The sequence below is a fragment of the Phlebotomus papatasi genome, chromosome 1 (assembly GCF_024763615.1).
Source record: "Phlebotomus papatasi isolate M1 chromosome 1, Ppap_2.1, whole genome shotgun sequence".
NCBI classification, from domain to species: Eukaryota; Metazoa; Arthropoda; class Insecta; order Diptera; family Psychodidae; genus Phlebotomus; species Phlebotomus papatasi.
Genome location: NC_077222.1, coordinates 67,560,788 through 67,588,381, shown reverse-complemented (window position 1 = coordinate 67,588,381; position 27,594 = coordinate 67,560,788). Strand labels below are relative to the sequence as shown.

General features: G+C 35.0%; 1 pseudogene; it reads right to left on the bottom strand.

Annotated features, from left to right (window-relative positions):
- Window positions 1-6,242: 6,242 nt before the first annotated feature.
- Window positions 6,243-27,355, bottom strand: LOC129803878 (odorant receptor 4-like; annotated as a pseudogene).
- Window positions 27,356-27,594: the final 239 nt, after the last annotated feature.

The following is a 27,594-nucleotide window of genomic DNA, read 5'->3' as shown; positions in this document are numbered from 1 at the left end:
AGGGATTGAACGAGATAACTGGTTACAACAGGGGATTTCGAGGTACATATTACTGTAGAATATGCTTTATGTCTCGTGCAGAATGTGAAAAGAGCACTACAGAGTGTATTGAAGAATTGAGGAATGAGACAAACTATACAGAACATTTGATGCAAGAAGACACTCATGGGATTTTTGAAAATTCTATTTTAAATTCGCTCCCGCTGTTTCACGTAACTGATAATTTTGGACTTGATATCATGCATGATATATATGAGGGCGTGGCACATTTTGATCTGCGTGAAATTCTTCTTTATTTTGTCAAAGATAAGAAATACTTCACAATAGAAAAGCTCAATGAGAGGAAGGAAGCCTTTAAAGTGTATTGTAGGGATTTAGGGGAAGCAATATCTATAGCTTCTCTGACGAATAAGCAAAAGCTCAACTTGACTGCTTCAGAGACAAAAAACTTCATTCATTTTTTGCCACTAATGATAGGTGATTATGTGCCTCCAAATGATGAAGCTTGGGAAATGTTTCTGTGTTTTATCCAAATCATTGATATACTTCTCAAATCATCTTTCAATGAGGATGACTTGTTTGTATTAGGAACTCTCATCGAAAGTCACCACGAAACTTATCTCAAGTTCACTAAAAAAAACTTAAAACCTAAAATGCACTTCCTGACACACTATGTTACTGGCATTAGAAGGTGTGGGCCTTTGAAATTCTTATGGAACTTCAGGAATGAAGCGAAACATAGGGAACTGAAGGCGTACACGAAAAATATAACATCACGAGTTAATGTTTGCTACTCCTTGGCAGTCAAATGTTCTTACCGATTCTCAAATTTAATATTTAAAAACAATGTGCTTAGTCCGGCGGTTAAATATGACGAAAAATCAATAAAGGTCATTAGAATCACAGAAAAGTCTTATTATAAAATCCTACAAAATGACACAAATATTACTATTCCGCATTCTGCGGATTGTCTTGAGACCTGTGTAATTAAAAGAATGGAATACAAAACTGGCCACTGTATTTTTGTTGACAAAAAATTTCAAGAGATTATATTGTTTATAATAATAAGGTCTCAAATATATTTGATTACAGAATTATTCCAGACAGAGAAAGATGCTCATTTGGAAGCACACCAAATCATTCAGAAATTAGGTGTATACTCTTTTTATAAATATGACGCCATAAGTAGCCCTCCTCTGCCTCAAGTGCATTTCGACGATAAAGTATTTGTTCGATTTCAAACTTGCTAAACGATACGTCATAATTAAATAAAAATATAAGTAATACTCTCAGAACCGATTATTCTCTTAATACAGAAAAGTAGTCGCATTCTAAGCTTTGGTTCTAAGTTTCACAGTTTCTAGACAGATTTTGCGTCTTCACATTTTGCATATTCCCTTTGTAATAATAATTTATTAAACTTAAGATATTATTGTAATATTAGAAATAGTGTAATTTAATGTACTTATTAAGTAACTCTCAATAAAAAAAATATGGTAAAAATTCAATGTTTTATTCTAGAATATACAACGAATTGTATTCTAACTTTCTAACTCCACTCAACCAAAAGAATTCCACATTTTTTTAGATTGATTCTGAAAAACTTCCAAAATTTGTCCGAATTTTTTTTAAAATAAGTAATCTGTTTCCAAAATCAACCCAGAAAGTCTCTAGGAATGAATTTTGGAAAATTTCTAAATCAATCTGAAGATTTCCAAAAATTAAGTATTTAGTTTCTAAAATCAACCCAGAGAAATTCTAATAAACGACTTTTAGAAAAGTTCTAAAATCAACCAAAATGGTTTCTACAATTAATCCTGCAAAATTTCTAAATCAATTTGAATATTTCTGAAATTAAGTATTTAGTTTCTAAAATCAACCCGGAGAGTTTCTAAGAATGGACTTTTGAAAAATTTCTAAAATCAATCAGAAATTTTCTAAAATTAAGTACTGTGTTTCTAATAACAACCCAGATGGTTTCTATAATTAATCTTGCACAATTTCTAAATCAATTTGAATATTTCTGAAATTAAGTATTTAGTTTCTAAAATCAACCCAAAGAGTTTCTAGGAATGGTCTTTTGGAAAACTTCTAAAATCTATCTGAAAATTTCTAAAATTAAGTACTCTGTTTCTAAAATCAACCCAGATGATTTCTACAATTAATCCTGCAAAATTTCTAAGTCAATCTGAAAATTCTAAAATTAAGCGTTTAGTTTCTAAAATCAACCCAAAGAGTTTCTAAAAATGGCTTTTTTAGAACATTTCTAAAATCAAGCACTCGGTTTCTAAAATTAACCCAGATGATTTCTATAATTAATCCTGCAAAATTTCTAAATCAGTCTGAAAATTTCTGAAATTAAGTATTTAGTTTCTAAAATCAACCCGGAGAGTTTCTAAGAATGGACTTTTGGAAAACTTCTAAAATCAATCTGAAAATTTCTAAAATTAAGTATTGTGTTTCTAATAGCAACCCAGATGGTTTCTATAATTAATCCTGCAAAATTTCTAAATCAGTCTGAAAATTTCTGAAATTAAGTATTTAGTTTCTAAAATCAACCCGGAGAGTTTCTAAGAATGGTCTTTTGGAAAACTTCTAAAATCAATCTTAAAATTTCTAAAATTAAGTATTGTGTTTCTAATAGCAACCCAGATGGTTTCTATAATTAATCCTGCAAAATTTCTAAATCAATATGAAAATTTCTAAAATTAAGTATTTAGTTTCTAAAATCAACCGGAGAGTTTCTAAGAATGGTCTTTTGGAAAACTTCTAAAATTAATCTGAAATTTTCTAAAATTAAGTACTGTGTTTCTAATAACAACCCGGATGGTTTCTATAATTAATCTTGCACAATTTCTAAATCAATTTGAATATTTCTGAAATTAAGTATTTAGTTTCTAAAATTAACCCGGAGAGTTTCTAAGAATGGATTTTTGGAAAACTTCTAAAATCAATTTAAAAGTTTCTAAAATTAAGTACTCTGTTTCTAAAATCAACCCAGATGATTTCTATAATTAATCCTGCAAAATTTCTAAATCAATATGAAAATTTCTAAAATTAAGTATTTAGTTTCTAAAATCAACCCGGAGAGTTTCTAAGAATGGACTTTTGAAAAATTTCTAAAATCAATCAGAAATTTTCTAAAATTAAGTACTGTGTTTCTAATAACAACCCAGATGGTTTCTATAATTAATCTTGCACAATTTCTAAATCAATTTGAATATTTCTGAAATTAAGTATTTAGTTTCTAAAATCAACCCGGAGAGTTTCTAGGAATGGTCTTTTGGAAAACTTCTAAAATCTATCTGAAAATTTCTAAAAATAAGTACTCTGTTTCTAATATCAACCTAAATAGTTTCTATAATTAATCCCCTAAAAATTCTAAAATCAATCCGGAACTTCTAGATATAAGAATGGAACTCTATTATTGACCCTACTTGGAGATAAAATCAAGAATTAATTCCTAAAATCTCTTTTAAGAAATTTTTATCTTCATATTTTCTAAAATCAATCCCATATTTTTCTAAAATTAATCAACTTTGTTTCTATATTCAATCCTATTTAGGATAAATTTGGGGTTTTAGAAGTGAAAATTTCTGAAAATAAGTGAAATAGGGTAAATCTGCTCTTATCCACAGTAGGATTGATTTTAGAAACCATTTCTTGAATAAAAATTTTTCTCTGTGTATAAAACTGCGCTAATTAGAAATTTCTGGGGCACTAGGGTAGCTTGTAAAAAAAATAAAATATCCGTTTTGTGACTTTTTGCCCCATAGTCTCCCCTATTTAATGCTCTACTACTCATTTCGCCTTTTCCAATTCTGTATGTTAAAAGGATATTCTTCAAATTTTTCGATAAACATTATTCTTATTTTTTGAGAAAATTTGTCCTTTATGGTATGCAAGCGAAAAGTGCAACACGGCGGGCAGGTCATATCAGGCTGTAATTCAATATGTTTCAAAATTCATGATTCTTTGCTAACTTTAATGTTTTTTTTTTTAACCCTTTTAGAAATTTCATTTCAATCCTTTTAACTCTTTCTAGAGGTCACAGTAAGGTTATATAGTTATCGGGAGAGGTGCTATCGTACCGTTTACTGAAACTCTGCATAAAAAGGAATATAATTTTATAAATGGATATATCAACGTATTCATCGTTTATTCAATGCTACAATAATTTCTTTGAGTTTCGCGACTTAAATGTGAACCGATTGCCATTGGGCAGCCGGGTTGGTACACAAAATCTGCCTTAGTGCGGCAAAAAAACTGCATTTTCAGGCAGCTCGGCATTTATAAGATAATGAATCTCTCTAGCCCACACCTTTTTCTTCAGCTTTTGAGGAAATGGTAGACCCAAGCAAAAAACTAACGATGCAAAGTATCAGATAAATGCCAAGACATTGCACAAATATTTCCAGTTCTCTATTTTTTATTCCCTTTAGAAACATTCGTTGCACATTTCTTGGCCTAACGGTATCTAAAGATTAAGAAGATGGTGAAAATGTGGACAAAAAAGGCCTCAAGAGAGGTAAAAAAAACTGGTCCAAAATGCGATTTTTGGCTTTTAGCACCGATTAATAGTGTTTCTCTTTCTCTATTCCATCTTCTAACCGTGTGTTGCAACTGTTGCGCAAATTATCGAACCTTTTGTGTATCCAGGATCCATTGAAATATTTTTAAGCCCATCCTGGGAACTAAAACGAGTGCAAACTGTTGAGGATTTCTCACCCTCTTTGGATTAATTGCGAAACATTTGTGATTAATGGAATTAGAAAGTCATAAAGGTGAGCGAGTGAGATGGTAGAGAATTAAAGAATCCACATGAGACTTCTTAAGATATTTCTCTGTGGTGTCTTTTTTTTCTGGAAGGAAGCTAAAAAGGTACAGAATGTGTCAATGCGAGGTGGAAAAAAGCGTCTTTTGGCTAAAGGAATGAGAAAAATATAAAAACATAAATATATCAATTTCTTTTGGTTGCCCATGGTCTCAGGTAAAATAAATCCGGAATGATTCGAGGGATGCAATGAGGTGTGTTTGCACCTGTGCCAGACAGGAGACTCTATTTAGACACACAATTCCACTTTTGTGTATTTTTTCCTACCACTCTCTATTCGTTGCACCATGAGAATCTCTGGGAGATTTTGTCTGGAAATTTTTTGTGCATCCCGAATTCGATATTTGCCTATAATTTCATTCTTCGGGAGGGGATATTTGCCGTTGGGCTGAAGGACGAGTAAATTTGGAATTTCTGACTTTGAGGCTCTCAAAGGGGATGGTTACTAATAGTTTTCGGGAATACTCAATCTTAACGGCCTTAACGGACTTGGACAGGGGTATGCGTTCGCCTAGTCTTCTTCAATTCAACACTGGAAAACCGCAAGTTCGTAAAGAGCATGAGGTAGATTATGAGAAATGTCCACGTAGCTGTAAGACTATGTTGATAAAAATCACTTACTAGGACAAATTTTTAAAATTATTATAGGGGTCCTTATTCTTGGATGAGTAAATGACGAGAAATCTTGGTTTTGATAATTGTAAGCTACAACAAATTTCTATGATTTTGTACACCTACCTTAGACGATTTTGGATCAACCGTAAGGTTAAAAGACCTCATAAAATTATACAAGGCCGCTGGAAGCTAGCCAAACTTACTTCGGGCTTTTAAACGCAGTCGAGTTAGCAAAGAAGATAAATAAGAATATGGATGGGTTTGAGTCTCTGTATCTTTGGCTTTTTGAACTCATGTGGAAAGAAGAGTGATTACGAAGTTTGTACGATCACGTAAAATATTTCAGGTCTATCAAAGGTACGTTTATGACCGGTTAATTAGGTATTAGGTCTGATGAATAACGGAGATACAGTATACAAATATTTAAGTGCAAACTTAACAGAGCAAAAAACAAGGTTGGTCGATAATACGATGAGCCTATTCAAGAAAGGTTGAACTGCAGGGCTTTGGCTAACCAGAAGTTTATTGTTATAGCCGTTATAGCAATCCTTAACCAAGCTCGCTTATTCATAATTCTGCCAGAAAGCCCGTTATGTGTAAATCTTATGATCTTTAAAGATCGTAAGGTTTTCGGTGATAGCTCCTTAACACATAGTTTATTATGACATTTTAAAAACACACCTTAAACTGCATCTTAAATTTTTTTATTACTACTAAATTTGCAGATTACAATAGAAAAAAACTACCGAAAGACATGTTTTCTAATATATAGGGTTTATCTTCGTAGTGTTATTTATTTGGTAAAAGTTATAAGCAAAGTACAGTAGGTTATTGATATTTTCATGATCTGGATAAACCTATAGATGTTAACGTCGTACATTCCAGCAGCTTTCAATCCGTATTGTCGTTGTGCCATTCCCAAAACCAAAAGGAATGCTCTCTGATCCTTGGTATCCAAGTCATACCAGTTAGTCATGTACAAGGCATTCGATAGTCTCTCAGATTTCAATTTAATTATTTCACCAAAGAGACAGGGGATGAAAATTTGAAAAATAGTACATAAACATATGAAATATCCCATAGGACTACTAGGATTTAATCTCAAATAAGAGAAAACAGTAAGATTTAGCAAAGAACTTATAATAAATTGGTAGAATAGTACCATACTTAATGCATTTTTGTAAAGATTAATATTGAATATCACATCACAATATCTTATAATCAATATTTTAAAAAATTCCGGATGTTTCTGTATATTTTCTCTATTTGAGTTTATGAAATAATAGAGAACATCTAAAGCTGCCATAATTTCGAAAGCAATAAAAACAATGCAATGATGACAATGAATAGAAATTACAGCCGCGGTTAAGTCTAGAATAATTTGAGTTACGAGTGTAAATGTCCTATGGTAAGGCCGGTCACTGTGAACGAAAGGTATTTTTATCATTATACCATCATCCACCACCAACGTACTAGCTATGAAGCAGATTACTGTTATGGTGTATATCACGTTTAGGATTCTGAATTTAAAAAAAAATAGAATTTGAAATGATTAGTTTACCAAGTTTGTAATACTCACTTGTAACACTTTAGCCAAAGTTTGGCATATCCTGAAAGCGTATCCTGTACTATTGATTTTAAGTCTACATCTTCAATTATTTGTTCATGAAGAGATTGAGCCCAATCTAGAAGTTCCCACCAAGATTTCGCATTAAAACATGTTGACAGATTCTTTGTAAAAATTTCGTACATCGCAATAAGTAATATGACAGTCGTTAGAGTGTTAGTTGTTAGGGTGTCTTCAAATACTTTTAGAGCATTTAAACTCAAGAAAAACGTGAAGGTTATGTTGTTTATTATTCCGAAGAGGCTATAAATTCGATTTAATATAGGGCCACTTTTAATCCAGATTGTCATTACGGAAATTGCGAACTGGACTTTGGGTTTGCACTTTTTGAAAAGCTCTAAATGAGACGCCATTTTTTGTATAGACTTTACAGTAACTGATTCTTAGACTAGTACTACTAGTTGTAAATGTTTGTTTATATAGTCAAAGTTAGTGCAGAAAATGGTGCAGAAGCAAGATGAGAACTGCACATATGCTCGTCTCATAAATGTTATAAGAGTTGACAGAGTGGAAGAAACTAAGCAGAATGCACGAACTTATGACTTAGATGCTATCATATTATCTTTTATTTATTTATTTATTTTCTTTGAAAAACACCATTGCCCATCATCTTAAAGTTATAATCCGAGGTTATCTTCAGAGGCAAAAAATTTTAAAATTTTCGAAACTGTAGGTTTCGTTAACGATAAAACGGGTAGTGCGATATAATAGGGAGTGCGTAACACGCTTAATTGAAGGCCTGGTGCAGCAGATATAGAAGAATAAAATCGAACCATAAACAGATTTTAATCTTAACATAGGAACAGGGACAATTACGCGATAATGTTATCAGGGACGACTTTTTCAGGACCTGAACTTTCGAAGTACTCGTAGATATTTCCTACCGTTTCAACTGCAGCTTTGATAACAGAAAACCTGGCAGATGGACGGACGAAAAAACACCTGATGCAGTTGTTTTTTTTTTAACTTCATATTAACAATATTATGCCCAAGGCACAATAACTTTTGTTCGTAAACATGTTTTCAAAATTTTCTATGAGAGAGAGCGAGATGACTAGATGTAGATCTCACTCACTCTCATTGAAATGTCAAAAACATGTTTACAAAACAAAAGTTATTCTGCGTTGGGCATTATACCAAAGCGGCCAAAGCGGCAATAAATACTTATATCGTTAAGGTAGGGATACATAAATAGCAATTCTTCCGAGTTCGAGCAAAATAAGAAACAGCTTATCATATTCTCATGGAAGAGTATACAAAGCATAAGTGAAGCAGTACTGAAACCTAATCACAGAGAATTGAAATGTGATCAAAAATTCATTTTATAATTTGGAATTCTCCTCTTTGATAAAATCTGCAGTTGTTTGAGTGAACAAGGAAAAGGTTGGACGAAGCTCTTGATAATGAAAGGCGAAGTTTGATTTAAAGTTTAAAGACTTTCAAAAGTATTTGCACAGTGACGTCAATAAAATTTCTTAGTTATTCTTTTTTGATTATATACCTCTGAAAATTTTAAATGACATTTTTACATAAACGACCTAATTGAGAAAAGTATGCTACTTAGGATTACGACTGTTTATTAATTTGTTATGTCCTTAAATCAGCAGTTGTTATCCCCTTGAAAGGTAGAAATTCAAGAAGGTTTTTAACGACTCAGCAAAAAAAAACTACAACATTTCGAAAGTGATAACCAATTCAAGAAGATATCCAATTTATAAGGAGGCACGTCAGTCTTGAGCGTCTCGATGATTTCTAAGGGATGAATTCCCTCCCTTTCTTCAGTCAATAAATTTCGCTCGAGGGGTCGTGCGTCTGGGCTTTATTTGCCATGCCAAGAAGAGAGGTATATAACTCTGGAAAGCAACAATTGCTCTTGTCGAATGCGCAGATGCTTGAGAGGACTCACATTAGGGGTGTCTATTGGATGGAGAATCCGCCACTGCGATTGGCGAAATTGCGATTGTCCCTATTCTCTCTAAAATCTGAAGGGATGGTACTGAAAACACGATAATCCCTAAATACTGAGGTGAGAGCCCAATTAGAGAAGTCAAAGAATCAGTCAAAATACCAACCTGAACAGATGGAAGAAGGGTGGGCAGACAAAGAGCTAAGGACAAACACTAACAAATTTGTATTGTGCGGGTGAGAATGTAGCCCATTGAGTTGCCCTCCATGGGGGGTGTCTGGATAATTCGATGAAAGAGGTCCAGTATATTGGCACAAGGTGGATGTAATATCTTAGATGTGTCTCCCATATGACTCAGGAAGGGGCAAGAGAACCTACTGAGAAAATGCATAATAAGCTAAATCCATTAGAGGGAAAAGATATTTTCGTCTGAGCCTTTCTGATACGATTAGAAGCATTCCAAAATGGTAATTTTTCTACCTTTGCTCGCACCTTCTTTTGGATCTCGCATTTCCAACTTTGAAGATCAAAGGCGAAAAAAAACTCGAAATTCTACCCTTAGCGAATAAATTTTATAGTCGTCTGGACCTTTTTTCGTGCCTCTTTCTTGCATTTGAGCTGAGAAATGGACCAAACAAAAAAGATCGCGTCTTGAGAAACCTAACAAAATACCTGCGAGATAGGTACCTGTTCGATATAAGAGTGTTTCTTTTTTCTGCTGTCCCTTTTGTCTGACTCTTGATGCCTCTTTTCGAATGCACTTTTTGTATGCGTGTGGCGGGATGAGGTGCCAGGAGATTAGAAAGAGACTTTATATTTAAGAAAGATACGGTGAAATATTTCAGAAACTTTATTTTATTTGGACCATTTGGACCTTTGCTGTTTTAAAGCAGATGGCGCTGGCAGAACAGAAAAGAGAAATTTATTGATTTAATTAAAACTTTTAAAGTATAATAAGCTAGTTGTGAACCGGTTCTAAGCCTGAACTTTGAGATTCCGTCCTGTTGCATATGAGCAAAAGAAAAAGACTCTAGAAGAATACCCTAGAGGCGTAGGGTAAGTGTGCCAAATTCCGGCCAGCTTGCAATTCCGGCCACATTTTTTGTTCCTCGAATTTTCATGAATTTTTAGTTTTTACATACTCTAGGTCTAGAGATTATACAATGCAAAAGAATAACAAAAAATGTAGCTTCGACAAACGAGATGACGTGAAAAATACATTGAAAGAATTCCTTAAGGGCAAAGAACTATGAGAATGAATGTGGCCGAAATAAGGCACCAAAGCTATGTCTACATTTTTATTCATTTTAAAATGTATTAAAAATAATTTTAGAGTAAATAAAGACGATAAACGATTTACAAGGTTCCAAGCAACACTCCTTAAGAAGAAGGAATAAAAAAATCAATTTTTATTAAAAATATTACATTTCAAACTTGAGACTTTGGCGCTTGTATGCAATTATGCCGAAATTTGGCACACTTACCCTAGGTCTTGTACTTCCTTGTAATCTTCTTTTTCTCTTTTTTCTGTCTGAAACAGTGAGAAAATCTGAAAGTTCTGGATTAATTCAGTTCACAATTATCCTATTTTACCCCATACTATCAAATAAGGCTCAAATAAAATGTAGCATTAGCTTGACGCTATCGTAGCCCAGTGAACTTTCATTAGCAGATCGGATGATCGCATTGATCAGTTACTGTAATAGGCTAGACACAGCCTAAGTTAACTTTGGAAGCAGATCGATCCATCGGGGGCGACTAGTCATCATATTCGACTGATTATAGCGCTAGTACACCGTGAGTGGACATCTATCTTCAATATTTACAATATTCACAATATTATTAGAAATGGATTTTAATATTTCTTCCACGTAAAGTTTCGTGAAAGTTACAATTGCCAGACCAAAGTCTTCAATTCTGTCGGGAATTTGAAAGAATGTCCCATTATTTTTTGTTCCTCAGTGTCTCACACGAATTTGTGTACCGAAGGGGAAGAAAAGAATACCCAATCTGTATTCGTGGACATTGCAGTTGATCACGATTGGTTCTCTGATTGAATTCAAAGCGCGCGACTTTTTTTCTGGGCACAAAAGAATGTCCCGATGAATTCGATTCTTCCGCTCCTTCCGCTGGATCGAAGAAAAAAATAATTTTAAGTCATATTCGAACCGCAATTATATAAGAAATTGTTGGCCTCCTGGTCGTCTCATTTAAATGACTCCGTCATTTGTATGAAAATGATTCCCATCTCGACGGTGGGCATCTATTTGAGTCTTGTCAATGGAAGTGTGGCTGAGATTGGAACATCCAGAAAATGAGGCAGAGTGCTCAACAATTAAGTGACCTATCCCAATCCAAGAAATGTTTATAAATAATGCTTTTTGGCTCGGAAGACACGGAAGAGCTGAAGAAGAGGAGAAGAAGAGATCGGATTAACATACATCATCATCTTGGAATAATTGGACGCTGATTTTGTAAGAGGAAAAATCTTGGTTACTAGGTCGAGATCGGATGAAGATGTGGAACAGGTGAATCACAATTGATATGCAATTGAAGAATATTATTGTGCCTATTCATCACAGTCTAGATCAAACACAATGAAGATTGCAGGAATTTCGAGAAAGAGGATTAAATGAGGATTTTCCTCCAATCCGGATATTTTCACTCTAAAAATCAACATAAAGTAACATCTCGAAGAAATCAGGAGGAGGATATTGCAGAAAATATAACAGAAGAGTAACATTTGTTTCCAATATATCCCATTTAACAAATTTTTGGTGTGGGAGAGATGGTAAGTCGAGGGCGAGGAAGCACACATGCAAATGCAAGATATGGGAACGTTTGGAAGAAATATGGGCTTCCCTTCCTCCCGTGGGACCTCAATCTGCTCAACGTGATATCTCGTGAATACAGAATCCACAAGACGACGAAGAAGCCAAAAGAAGAGACACGCTAATGTTAAACACAGAAAATATCGTGGTGAGGCGAATAAGTTTTTTTCTCCACTTGAGCGGCTTGTGTTGAATTTTAAAAATTCTCTATGCCCAGAGTTAGGAGCTCCAGAAGGGCGTTGGCCCGTCTTATTTTGGCCTTGGAACTGCATTTAACACTGCATCGCCATCCAGAAAACGAAGCGATATATACAAGAACCCGGCCTATCCCTTTTTTTACGTGCGCTTCCCGCACGCTGAATCGACATGTATAATTTTTCTCGCTGGATTTTGGAGCCCCTTCCGTCTCCCGGTTGCCGCATTGCCCCCATCACAATTTTTGTGGCATTTTGTACAAGAACATGGTCAGAGTGGCAGACATCGAGAGAAAAATGACGAAAAATTACCAGCGTGAAGAGCACATCGAAATGATTTTTTTTGCGTGTATGTGATTCTCTCTGAAATTGTTCAAGAGTCCAAAGTGGGTGAAGGTTGATGAAATAACCAACATTTCGACCAATGCAGAGACTTAAATAAATAATTTTGAACGCGCAATTTTTACATGCCACTTTGAGGGTCTAAAATTGGCATAGATTGGGATGAGTGACAAAATTATGTTTGGTTTGATATTCGTCATCATTTTATTATTCTGTATACATTTGACATCTGTCAGGATCAAATGTCAACCTGACAGGTGTCTTACAAAAAAAGATAGAAGTGAAATTTTATTGCGAAAACAACTGTGTGGAGTAGATATCACAGAGCCAGAAGGCCAAATAAAATTAAACATTAAAGACGACGAATTTTGAAAACTTGTTCAATTTCAAGAATTTTTAATTTTCATAATTCTAATGACAGTTGAAAGGTGATAGGGATACACGGTGACTGTACGGCTAACAGTTCCAACGAAAAACATTCGGCGTGCTTCATGATAGTTATATAAAACAATTTAATAAACTAAGAATTTTCAAGAAATGAATGACTGGGTAATGCGAAAAATTTAAAATAAAAGTGACGAATAATTTAAGAAAAGATAACTAATGTAAATTTAAAGCTTTTGCTTTTGATTAATCCTTCTCTTCATGCTCTATGATTTAGTCTTGTTATCTGAATTTATTTTATTTTTTGTTTATTAAATAATCAGTTTTTCTACTGCTGGACTATTATTTTAAAATAAATACTTTTTATTGATATGCGTATGGTATTACATGAAGAGTGTAGACAATTTTGCTCTCTTGGTAGAATTCGAATAATAAAAGGATTGGTTTATCTAGCAATTTTCAATAGACTCTCGCATATTCGTGCAAGTGGAACCGAAATGTCATACAGATTAAGAGTACCCATCAAACACACTCTTAGAAAAATTTAGTCCCAATTACCTCATATACAGTTATGGAAACTATAAAATATAGTAAGCATAGACCCATCCATATATTTAGCTAGGGTAACTAAATGAAATAGTTGACCAATATTAGTTACAGTATCTTTTTCATTTAGTTATCATAACTAAATTAGATTAGTAACGTGTACTATAACATATTAGTTTCAATAACTAAATAAATGCGGTTGATACCCATCTTATTGGCTGTAATAACTATATCATATTAATTGTGGTTACTATATAGCTCGAAAAAGCTTCAACACATAAGTAAAAAAACCACTCTTTACTATTGAAAAAGTTGTCAGAACTTTATTAAAATATAGGCACATTAATTTGCATTAGTTGTGAGAATTAAAAAGAATTAGTGACCAAAATTATTTGGGCTATCGATTTCATTTAATTAACACAAGCAAATATAATTATATAAAACCATTATGAAATGAAGTTTATGAAGTGAATCCTGAGCAGACCTAGTTGATATCACAGCATATCGACGGCTCAGAATATAAAACGAATAAGTCACGAATGGCCAACTTTACAGGAGACCGTTTTCAAGCTAAGATTTCACATGCTGAGTATAGGATTTTTAAGACTTGAACTCCCATTACTTTAGGAATAATTAACTTTCCGATATAATATTCGCAGTGAAGGTAGAGGGTGTCAAGGAGTACTCGAAGATCGAAAAAAACGAATTTTTCAATATATCGACTTATTCGATTTATATTCTGACAAGTCGATATTAGAATTCAACAAATGAAGAGTAACTGGATAACGATAACCAAAATGAACTTCCACTGTAATACAAAACCCTTCATCAGTCGGATAAAATATCAACTGTCAAATTTGAATGATTGCGCTGAAACTATAAAACCTTCAAACGAGGAACAGTGCAGTGAATTTCAAGCTAGTTTTGGCGAACTACCATGACTTGAATAAAATTTCAATGTTGATTGTTTGTTTTGATGCTCCGTGCCATTCGAAGCCCTTCCCGCGAATTACGAAAGCTTGCAAATCACTTTAGGTGGCAAGACAAGACCCTGAAAAATTTACAAGAGACTCAGAAAGAGTGTTTAGCAACTTCGTGATCGGTTTAAACTCATTTCAATAATGGGTTTGCATCATCAATTTTCACACGATACGATCATTTCGAAGTCTCAATGGCCCTTTATCAAAGAAACTTGGAATTCACATTTATCGTGGTGTTTGAGTGGATTTTTTGGGCATGGAAGATGAGAGGACCAAAAAAGGGGGAAGAATATCATGAAGTTCAAGGGCAACGGGTTAAAATTTTAACTCTGGAGACTGCGCTTGATGTTCCCAAAAAAAAATTCTTCAACTTTTTTACTTGGTCCACCATCGCACAAAGAGACGCAGAAGAACAAGGAAGACATTGTGGAGAGATGAAGTTGAAAACCGCCACAACTGACTTCTTGTTCTTCAATCAACCATGGCAGCTTCACAATTTTTCAGGGTTTTTGATTGGCGATGAAAAGAAATCAAAAAAGAGCCCTATCTCTGCCCACACTTTTTTCCTCTCGACAGTCTTTAATAACTATCTCCGGGAATTATTGACATAGTAAATTGTGTCGTGTTACTTGCCATCCAATCCCTCCGCATTCATCAATTAATTGGACTCTTTTGGAGAATGACTTAGAAATCCCACAATTGCGATCTGGTTTTTTTGGAGGGAAAAGCATATGCTGCCTCAATTTTAATCATCATTGGACGAATGTGGCGAAATAAATAACGAAAGAATGCACGGAAACATCCCCCGATGAGACCCTGGGAGGGTTGCAAGGGAATAAATTTAGTGCTTGCCTGAATTGGTGGGCTCTCGCCAAGAGATACAATCGTGCAGATAAAGAACACCCCTCTTAGCCGGTGGTGTAATTTGTGTGGAATTGTGTTGGATGGATCGGCCAAAAAAAGTGCGCCAAACACCCCTATAAAATTTTTTAACAGAGCTGGGAATCAAGGAAAAAAAAACTGCGGGTCGGACATGGAGGTGAATTTTATGGCTCATGAGGGAAATTCGCTAAAGTTTTTTTGGGCTCGGGGTTTTTTTGTGTGCTGCTGGCATAAAGAACCCCCAAGATAGAAAAAAAACTACCCCGAATAGTGAACCACTTCATCCCCTTTTGTATTTTTTGGACTCTGTCGCAAGCACCTTTCATTATTGTTATTATATCTTGCAATAATGGGCGAGGGTGGACATTTTTTACCTTGGTTAACTGCCCAAAATATAGCGTGCTACTTTGTCATTTTGGCGCGCTCGCAACCTTTCACGTTTCGCCATAAGCATTTGCGCGCGGGACAAGCTAAACTACAGCATGACACAGGTGAGGGAAACCCCTAGGGAGGAAGGGACCTTTTTGACTTTAGGGTGTTACAGTTTATTGTGAAGTCTGAAAAAGATCTTGTATTGAAAATACTGTTGCTGTTGAAAATCTTAGAAGTAAATTGGAACGAAAGTATCCGGTTTTAACCCTTTAAGGACGATTGGAACACCGGTGTCCCATAAAGAAAATAATTTTTCCTGACTGCTTTGAGTTATTTTTTTTCTTATGTCTGTACATAATTGTAAAGTAGAAGGTTGAAGAAATCTAGAATATTTTTTGCAAGTCTCCAGCTATTTGCTATGTAGTAAATATTTAAGCTAAAAAATGGCGAATTTTTGAATTCCCAAATTCATAATTGATTTTATTTATTTTTTATACTTCCAATTTTTTTTAAGCAAAACCCTTTTGGCAATAAAAACTACAATACTCATACGTAATATTTTTCATTAAAGCAAAAAATATTATTCATCGGTATTGTCAAAAAAATTATTAAAAATTTTTGGGCTATTTTTGTCCCTATCGTTCATAGAAGCACAAAATACACCGGATCAGACTCTGTTGGACTTTCCAAAATTAGATGCAAGACTTATCATTGATTATGTTTTTCAGTTTAAATTTTATTGTTGATTTTCAGTCCGTAAAAAGTGTCTCGTCGTTAAAGGGTTAAGCTTAATTACTTCTTTGTATATCTCAACTTGATGAATTTCCTCAGAGATGGTGTTTTACTAAATCCACTATGTAACTTTAAAATCGGTAGATGAATAACGAACTCTAATCAAAAGGAAGATCTAAAATCAAAAAGTAAAACTTTTTGCCATTTTTACGTAATTTTGTTTTACGCTAATTTAAAAATGTTTTTTTTTAATGAGACACCCTTTTAGAAGAAAAAACCCAAGGGTGAGTCAGTGTCCTGACTGGTTTATGTCAATATATTCTCAGCTTGTACTTCCCTCGAAAAAAAAATTGTGCCATCCCTTGCTCAGAAAAAGGGGCCAAACTGTATTGAAAAACCACCCTCTCATCACTCAGGATGAATTCACAATTAATTAGGAGTAAGCAGAGGGAATTTAATGTAATGAACTCTACTGCACAAAATCATTGAAAGCCAGCAAATTACTCCATTTGGTGTGAAAATGGATTGGTTGGGTGTGCAGAATAGTGTCCTCACATTGCATATTTATGTACTTCATCGTCACGATAAATGGAGGAAAAATTAATTGCATTTCCTGGGAATTTTACTGCACAGCAAAGTTTTGCACTGACCTGCATAAAACATTGCGGGGTAGATGCAATTACTCGATGAATATTGCAGACTCTTGGTAGGATTACGACGCGAAATTACACCACACTTTGGCCAGTTTGATGAAGGCAAATTGCAGTTCCAACATCGTAACATAGCAAATAATTCCTGCGAATTAACCAATAATTGCTTTCATGCGAATTTGGTCGCGATATTGCTTCAATTGCTGCATGCGACCAATATGTTCCCTTGTGCTAAAACACTTTAGGAATATTTTATTGGATTTCACAAGTGGGGAGTAGAAATTGCCACGTCAACAGGTACGAAAGCTTCTGAGAAGATTCCATTCCTTATGCAAGGATTATCGCAATTGACATGTCCGGAAGATTGGAAAAATTACCTTTCGTTTGAATTTAAAAGATGAAATTTAAATATTATAAAGTAAAACAGATTTTTTTTAATATGATTCTGTAGCTGGCTTTGTAATTCTGCTTATTATGTCAGGATGTTTTCTTTTTCTTATCGCTGTTACAGGCGTATAGGCCAAACGGTCGGAGATATTGACTTATGGTATTCGATAACCCCATCACCTCTGATTGTTGGACAATCTCTAGAGATTTTTTTCCTTTTCTCCCTTAACGTCCTCGTCACCACTAAAATAAAATCATATTTGTTACTTTCGAAAATGTCTCAAGAGATTTCATTCATTTTGTAAGCTCATATGGGGCTCATCTAAATAATATAAAAAACTTATAGAGGGAACTTAGAGAACTGAAAGTGTCGCCATTTTTCACTTCATGAGAGTGAATCGTCCACGGCAACTGATGCTCATTCATTGACGACTAAGGATAGTTACCTAAAAATAAGAGCCTTTAGGCAACCTTTCAGAGCCTATAAGGATGGTAGGGGTTGGGTGTGTCAAAGGGATAAAGGATTAGAATTGGTAGGTTACAGCAGTCGACTGGGTTGTCATATGTCGAATAGGCCGTACGTTCTACAATTTTCAATTGTTTTTGTAGGTCGTTCAGATGAAATTTTCACTCACATTTTGCTCGTTAAATTGTGGAATGGCTTTAAAGTAATTAAAATCCTTAAGTTAATTTTGTTATATACAGCTGAATTTTTGTATTAGCCAATTTTTTAATGTTTATATCGGATTCTCATTGTAACTTTACAGATTAGGATATATTATTGAATTTCTAGTAGATTTTTAAAATATATATATTTTTGTAGTTAGTCCAGCTGAACATTTCGCCCTTAGACGCCTTTCACCGGTTAATTCGCCATCTTGGATTATTCAAGGTCAAAGGTCAACCACCCTGGAGGGCCTAATTTTCAACGGATTTGAACAAATTTGGACGTTTTGAAAGGTTTTGTAATTCTGAATCCGATTGCATTGGTCACAATCGGTGATGGATCGGGAAAGTAACGGTAGTAGCTCTATTTTGAAAATACTGTTTTTCGCACTTTTCAGTCTTTTGATCGATATAAAATTCAAACGGTAAGAGATATCGACTTCCGGTGCTCGATGACCCCTACTCAAATGACATTATCTCATAGTTAATATCTTTAGTTTTTCCCCCTCCTCCTAAATTTTAAAATAAGATTCGATTTTCCCTTAAAAAATCAGTAAGTTCTTGCTGGATTTTTAAAAACTGGAATAAAATCCTTAAATGTGTCAAGTGTTTATATCTCCTCAAGATTGAAAAACCCCCAGCGAGCACTAAATGCTAACCGATTTCAATTCAACTGAAAACACATTCAGCCGAATTCTGTTAACCTTATAAAACGACATTCATGAGGCAGTGCCATTTCCATGTATTTGGTTAGCACTTTTTGTTAGAAAACTGCTACCGGTCAGCATATTTTTGTTGATCGATTCTGCATAAATATGCTGAAAATGTCGCCTTTATTACCTAATGTAGGATATGTTTTCAAAAACTTTCTACGATACATGTTCCTTCTTCTGTCGTTAAAATTTTGATTTGCCCATGAAATTTGTTCTAAAATGACACACTATCTCTCAAGTTGATACTCAGAGAGATATGAGATTTTTCCGCGGACAATTTGTGCTCTCGATGCTCAGAAAAAGTGCTTCCGCCACTTTTAACCTCTTTTGGTTACTGTGGATTACGAACTTTAACGCCGAGAAAGAACTTGGAGGAAAATTCCGTGGTTCGCTGTCTTGAAAGACTAAAAACTCCTGATCTATTTGGAAGATGTTTAGCTTTCTAATGTCCTCAAATCTCAGTACTCTTACAAATTATTTTTCACAATATATTTACTAAATATTCTTAGATTATTGAATATTTACTGTGCCTAATGCTATGTATAATACTGAATATTTATTCTCACGGATTTTGTACTTTATTATTTGATTTTGGCTGAATCATAATGTTTTTTACTAGAGTCAAATCTCTATGCAGCGTTATTGGTATCATTCTAACACGGGCCTTCAAGTGAATCAACCAAGGGACTCGGATCGATTGAAAGTGCATTTGGGTGCAAGAAGAAGCAAATGCTGCGATTGTATGTGACTGGGACTATGGAAAAACCTAGGAATGGGATTTTTGAGTTAAGACAGGCCAGAGTATCTGAGTTTCGCCGCCAAATGCTTGCCAGAAGTGTTTTTGGTGTCTCGAGATGTTCTCTTGGGTGTTCTGGTGTGTGTATGCATCAATGCGGGGGAAGGTTAATGAACTGGGTATTTTCGATCTATTCCTATCCCTATCCCACCAATTCAGTTCCTCAGTTGCCGAAGAGAAGCATGGCTCTTTTGGTGCATAGTACCAGTATGTTGAGTTCTGGATTTTCTACGGGATGTTGTCTAATTTCTTCCCTCAAACTTTTCACTCGCTCCTTGCCTTTGTTGGAACGAGAGGGAATTTGTTTAATTCAGAAGAAATAGAAAAAAAACCACGACCAGACTGGAGAATTCTGCCCATTGTGCGCGGGAAGAGGATGATTTTCTTGATTGTCGTGGGCGAGAGCGAAAGAAGAGACTCAGCTCGAAGTATTCATTCATTATCATTCAAATAGAGCCATTCGGTAATGTCTTTTCATTTTTTAATGCACCTCCAAAATTGCTCGACAGCCTAAACTCTTTTTTCCCGAAGTCTGGTGATGAGGAAGCTGAAGCATTTTTTTTTGTAATTCTTAAGGGAGACGCAATGCAGAAAAGCAAAAGAGGATCTCAATATTAAAATATCACGCAACATGTTTAAATATTTAGACTTCGCGGTATGAGAGAAAACAGAATTTTCTCAAATGTGTGTATTTAAAAAGGGACAGATAATCCTAACCGGCTTATGTAGGTGAGATTCTTAACGTGAGCTAACTCGGAGTGCATGCAAATTCGATTTGGAGCTGAAGTTGGGAGACGCCATTCAGTTATCTTGAATCAAATTCGTGAAATTATACAAATTTTGTATTTAAACCAAAATATCAAGGATTGGGATGAACTGGCACAAAAGTGTTATATGGGTGAAATGTAGACCAGAATGTTCTTTATAATTTTGCCGTAGAACTTGAACTCATCGATTACTCAGAAGCTAAGATAAGCGAGGTTTTTTGTTTCTTAACTCGTTTTTTCATCCAGAGTGCCCCAAGTGTTCATTTGTTGAACTTCAACTAAATCAAAGAATTGTTGTATTTTGCGGGACTTTCCATTTAAACCCCTATTTTAAGTGTCTTGGTGGAGTAGAGGCAGTCAAATTGGCATCTGAGTGATTTCAAAGCGTTATTATAGGAAAAATCAATTTTTTCACACTTAAACGGCAAAATCGGAGTGATAGCGTAGTCTGAGCGGAAAATGATGTATGGACGAAATGTAGAGACAAATGTGCTCTACAATTATGTTGAAGTAATCATCAAAATCGGTTCAGCGACAGTCGAGATAATTGAGGTTATGTGATATTGAAATTGGTTTTTCGACTGTGGCGCCCCTGGTGTTGGTCCCACGAAGTTCAAACATTCTAGAAAGTTGTAGCATTTGGTGAGATCTTTCGTTTAAGCCCTCATTCATCAAAATCGGTCACATAGAACCGGAGATATGATTTTTTGAATTTCGTGAACTTTGACCCCTCATATCTCCGGTTCTATTGAAACCACAGCGCGCATACGCACCATTTTGGAAACGTCCTAGACTGGACTACAACATACTAAAATTTCATTAACTTGCACAATGCCGTTTTTGAGAAAAGTGACTTTGAATTTCGATGAATTTTGACGCTATCACAGCGCCACCTGTGGTGACTTTTTGAACTTCCATCTGAAAGTGCTCATCGAGACGAAACCAAAAAGGTAAAATTTAGGTCGCTATGTTAATTAGAACCGGAGATAGAGGCCGGTCAATGTTCGAACTTTGACCCCTTATAGCTCGGGTCAGGGGTTATGGATCGACTTAAGGTTTTTTTTGTTTGATAGGTATAATCAACGGCTACAACATACTAAATTTTCAGCCCGATGCACAATGGAATTTTTGAGTTATTTAACTTTTAAGATTTAAAAATTTTCTTTTTAAAAAAAGCGCCCCTAGCGGTAGTTTTATGAACTTGCGATGTTAGAAGGGGAAGTGGCATTTCACGAGAGCTTTCCAAAAAGCCCTCACTTTTTAAATTCTGACAATTAGAACCGGAGTTATGGCCATTTTAAGAAATTTTTTTTGGACCCTTATAGCTCGGGTCAGGGGGGTCGGGGGACCTTAAGTTTGGTATTGATGGAAAGCTCTAAGGCCCAGCTATAACATACTAAAATTTGAGTCCGCTGAATACCATAGGGGCGGAGCTATTGAGAAAACAAAAAAAGGGGGGTCTTCAAAATGGCGGAAGGAGGGGTGGGGGGTGGGGGGTCTATGCACCAAGTTGCAATTTTCACCCGATATATAACCTTTGCCGAAAACCGCAAGTCGATATCTTTTTTAGTTTAGGAGCTATTAAGCTCCAAAGAGCGGCCGGCCGGCCGGCCGGCCGGCCAGCCGGCCGGCCGGCCGGGAACGTAAATTAGCCACATATATATTCGTGATCAGGAAGTGCTGAAACACATTTTGGCCAAATTTGAGGTCGATCGGACGACATGAAATTTTGTTAGGATTATAGTAGGTGAGATTGTTAAGAATCTCACCTAATATGCATTTCCACTAGTTTTTTTTTGCCTCCTCAGCGTCATGCCATCTTCCCCCAAAGCATAAAAAAGTATTCGGTGTGGAATGTTTACACATAAATCTCAAAATGGCTGAGGTGAAAGAAGATACCAACTTGAAAGGGTTGAAATGCAGTTTTTTATTCCGTAGTTGAATATCACATTTTACGAGGTGTTCAATGTCTGAAAATCCTCGCGAGAAGTCGCCGAAAAGAGCTTCAACGCAACTCACCCAGGCTCACCCTCTCAATGATAAATTATTGCTGGGCTTCGTGTTGTTTTTCGGGAGAAGAATGGGGGACAAGTCAAGGCTTGTAATTGAAGAATTTTCCGTGAATTATTGATAAAGTGCCACCCACTTTCACTTTCTTTCCCAATTCACGGAGAAAATCACCCTGAGGGTGGTGCTTTTCTTTTTTCGGCCACAACGCCTCATGTCCATCAGACATCTGCTAAATTGGACAAAACTTCGTATCAGTCGCCCACTTAGCGTATTAAAAATGTGTGTTTGGCGCGGGTTTGGGGATGGACAGCCTGAAAAAGTAAAACACCAACCATCCTTCCACCTGGCTTTCAAGACCATTTTCCAAATGGGATTGCTCTAGCGAAAGCTTTTCTTCTTTGCCGGAAGCTCAAATTTAGGGATTTGATTTCTGTACTTGCAAAATTTGAATATCTCTCAATTACAAATTTTAAAATTACTCATATTTCACATATCAACTAATGGGATGTCGCTCTCTTTATCGTTTTATGGATTGAAAAAGTCTGACATACGAAAAATTTCGTTCGAAATATTAAAAAAAAAGTTAAACTTTTGTCATTTTTATGACATAGGGCAAACTGGGGCACCACCAAACATGGGGTAGCACCAAACACTGTGAGTTTTTAATCAGATATTCGACTTTATACGACAAGACTTTTATAGGCATTATAGGTAGGCTTGTCCACTGAAGAAATGGTCGAGATAGTCCGTAGTTTAGAAGTAAAAATTAGTTTTGGTGCTATCATGTGTTTGGTGGTGCCCCAGTTTCCCCTAGAACGAAAAACGTCCAAGTGTTGCAGTTTAGTGATTGAAATAGTAACTTCAGAAAATAAAAAATTATTATAAAAAGTAGTAAGGAGCAGTGAAAAAGACAAGTTCAAATTGAGAATAAATTATAACTTAATTGTTAAAAAGTGTCTTTCAAGTGATAAACATAACAAGAGGACATTCATCGAAGACAATATTCTACAGGGTGCTCCAAACCGGATATATTGGCTACTTATTGATACAATTATTTCTGTCTACAGGTAATCATCTTTAAAGACAAGCGATGTCTTTTTGACCTTCTGTCATACACTGTCACTTTAAGCACATAACAAATTTAGCTTTTAAATCATTTGAGAACCTGTGAATCACCGACGGCCTAAAGCAATATTTCCTGTATGAGTTATTGGTGAGTGGTGACTTTCCTGATTCTCATAGGATTAAATCCCTTAAACCGCTTCCTCAAGACGTGTTGGACAGACTTGTGGCTTACGTCGAGAGACGGCTCAACGTAATTACAATCACAATAATGATTGGACTACATTCCCATCAGTTTCCCACTAAGCCGTCTCTCGTCTTAAGCCGTAAGTCTGTATAAAGCATTAGAGATTGCATAGACCTCAGGATTATCAGAGAAACGGTTTAGTGTAATTATAATCGAATCAATCACTTTTTCACTACACTCTTAGAAAAGTTTAGACGTGATTACTAATGAAAATTAGTTGTTCGGGCGATTATTATCAAATCTATTTAAAATAGTTCTTATATTCTTAAAACATTATACTCATAATAAATTTATTAGTAGTGAGAATATAAGACAATATTTACGTGGATAAGTTGCGGCAATTATTTCATAATGCTTTCATACAATTATATTTGCTTGTGTTAATTAAATGAAATCATTATCCCAACTAATATTAGTCACTAATTCCTTTTAGTTCTCACAACCAATGTAAATAGATAGGCCTATATTTTCATAAAGTTATGACTACTTTTCCAATAGTAAAGAGTGGTTTTTATTTTAGTAATGCGTTGAAGCTCTTTCGAATTTTAAGCAACTAATAAGAAATATGCATCACAATGAATGCTATATAGTAACCACAACTAATATGATATAGTTATTACAGCCAATAAGATGGGTATCAACCCCATTTATTTAGTAATTGGAACTAATATGTTATAGTACCCATTACTATTTTGATTTAGTTGTGATAACTAAATGAAAAGGATACTTTAACTAACTGTGGTCAACTATTTCATTTAGTTACCCAAACTAAATATATAGTTGGGTCTATATTTACTATATTTTATAGTTCTAATAACTGCATATGAGCTTGTACGAACTAATTTTTTCTAAGAGTGTAAACTGTGTCTCGAGTTAAAAAGTAAGATCTGTCTAAGTCTTTGTTTTAGATTTTCCGTTTAATTGAAGATATATTTTTTGGGTATCTCCATAGCACAAATAAAAATTTTTCTGGAAGATTGGTTTTACTTTTGATTTTATGGCTTAACTCTTTCGTCTCCTTTTTAATTTAAGTATCTAAGAACAAAATTTTTTGAGCTTATTTTGAAGATGTAGATTTTTTCAATCTTAATCTGAGAAGGGATTTTCCATCGTTTTCATCCCGGAGTAGGATGGAACCGACGCTAAGACGGCGATGGCCGCACGGGGGGTGGGTCAAAAACGAAATAGAGAGATGATAATAAATAATAATAATAATAATAATAATAATAATAATAATAATAATAATAATAAACAAATTCTGTCCTAATTCTTTAAAATTTTCAAGTTCATTTAAGCTACATTTTTCATTATATCTTTACGACCAAGGACCTATTATATTATCATATTATTAAACTTTAGAGTAAGAATTAAGTATGTAGGGGAATGTAGGCATGGTTCGCACAGAGTGAACCTTCAAACGATGCGGACTTTCTCTTTGTTTGCAAAGAGCTGATTTACCATTTCTCATCTCGTTTCATGAGCTTAATAATTATCTATCTTATGGCTAAGAAATGACGAACTAGCTCTTTGTAAATAAAGAGAAATTTTGCGTTGTTTGAAGGTTCACTCTGTGCGAACCATGCCAATTCCTTTATGTCTAACTTGTTTGAAATCCAAAATTTTGCAAAATTTTAAATTATCAAATCATATGATTGGATCAATGTAGTTGATAGAGAATTTAGCTAGAAATTGCATTAAAATTTGCAAATTTGTAACAAATTTTTTATGGGTAATTGAAAAAAACTTGACACAGATTATATTATATTTTATGCCTAATATTGGAAGTTTTAAGAGATGTCATAAAATCGTTACAATGAACGAAAACGTCGAGTTTACTCAATGAAAAAAACAGCCAAACATTGATCAATTTATGAGGTCGAATGTAGTGAAATAATTTTGAAGCAATAATAGAAAATTCTCCTATTTTTTCACATCCACTCTGCGTACACACTCTTTTGATAATAAATTAGATGGTCAGGTGGATTTTCTCTTTGGGTTTTGTGTCGAACATAGCACCTCACACCCCGATCTTTGGCCAAAGGTCTAACCCGAGGCCCACTGGCTTACTTTCCTTGCCAATTCATTCAATATTCATGATAATTGCGTAGAATTTTTTATCAACCTCCCCCATGAACTTTTTTGGCCGTTTCCATTGTTCGCCATCGTGTCCCATTATCGCGAGTTCTCCGCATTGCCGGACAAACACCCCCGAGGAGGTGGGAGATTGATTGGAATTATGGGTTTAGCGCGAGGGCTGGGATATGACTAAAAGAACTCTTTCAATTTCCAATTTTGGGATGAGGAGCAATTTTACCTTATTTGTATGGCCAAAAAAAAAATACGATGAGAGAACATTTCGTCCACAACCGATGGCAATACTTTGTCTCTTTTGTGCGTGGAATAAAATGGGATGGTTAATGATTATTTTATAAGTACACTATCGATCCTGCACGATTTTTAGGACTTTGTTTTGTTGGGGATTCCATGGGTAATCCATCAATTTGGTTTTATACAGAGAATTATTTTCTTCTGTTTTTTTTTTTAAATTGCAATGACATACTTTGGAGGACACTTTATCATGGGTTTTTTTACGTGCATCACTAACATAAGTTAATCCACTATAGAAGTTTTTCTACCATTCGCGATATGTTACATGACAAGGTATTTTGGCTAGACACACTTTGCCTTGTTTAGCAATTCTGTATATTTTATAAATCAATTATGCTTACTTAGGAATTCACATCAACTGTAAGAGATTTTCTCAAGCAATTCCGATCTCTGCACAAATATGGATTTTGTGAAAATTGTCTATTCTACTAATTCATTTATTTTAGGTACTATAATTTTTAAAAATAAAATTGTTTTTCATTGCTCGAACACCATCTGTTCGACCCCACCACCCAAAATTTCCACCTTCCACCCCCCGGAGGTCACTTTTTTCAATAAATCTTCGCGTGTCTGACGATTTTCAAGAAATGTCGTCACACTGTTTGTCCGTCTGTCCGTCCGGCTGTCGCTAGCTCTAGAGGCCCAATGGTTAGAGATAGCGATTTGGGCCCTAAGGGGAACCCCCCCCCGTAAGTCGACCAAAGGATCGTTAACATGCCGCTCATTTCCCCCTACGCACGCCTCCCCATGCCATCCAAAATCAAGTTTTTTTTAAAAGATTGCTGGAAAATGCGTCATGCAATTTTTTTGACTTTTGGATATGTTTAAGAGATTACCCTGGCGGACAATTGACCATGTGTGAAAATACTGTTGAATCCTTTCTAATAACGTTTTATCAATGTCAAAGGTTTAAAAAGGCTCTAAATAGCGCATTTATCAGGCGAATGGGGTCATGTTTGGGCTCGTTGGAAAGGTCTTGGATTTTCCGACAGAACTGAACTGGTTCCAATCGGTTTTGAACCGGTCCATAATCGATAACTATTTCTTATTCGAAATTCAATTATATTAGTCATAAGTTATTTTGGGTAATGTTTTGAGTGATTTATAAATCTGTTGAAATCGGTTGTGAACCGGTAAAGAATCGGTTATGAAGGGACAAGTAAGTTTTGTACAAAATTCAATTTTAATACTCTTAAAATTATTTTGTGGTATACTTTGAGTGATTTACGAATAGTATTGTGAAAAAACCGGTGAGCGTCGGAGATATAGGGCAGCTCAGAAAAACAACGATTCTTCCCAAAGCTTTCGGCTCAGTCTCCAAGCCTTCCTCAGTGGCTGGGCGGGAAAGAGCATTTCTTTATTTTCTTTTTCTTTTTAAATTAATTTTTCACTTACTCAAATCTAACAATTCCTTGCTTTGTCATATGGTCTAGGGATGCACAGGGCATGGGATTTTGAGGGAACTGTACTTTAATTTCTAATATTTTGCTAATTTTGTGGCAGTTTATAATATTTTAGCTTCACTCTTTTGGTTTTCTTTGTGAGAACTAGTCCAAAGTTCAAATGAATACTAGTTTTTTCAAAACGGACGTTTAGAGATTCAAATTTTCAAATTTCTTTTGTGTGCTCCACCCCACCATGATCAATCATCAGAATTGGTGGA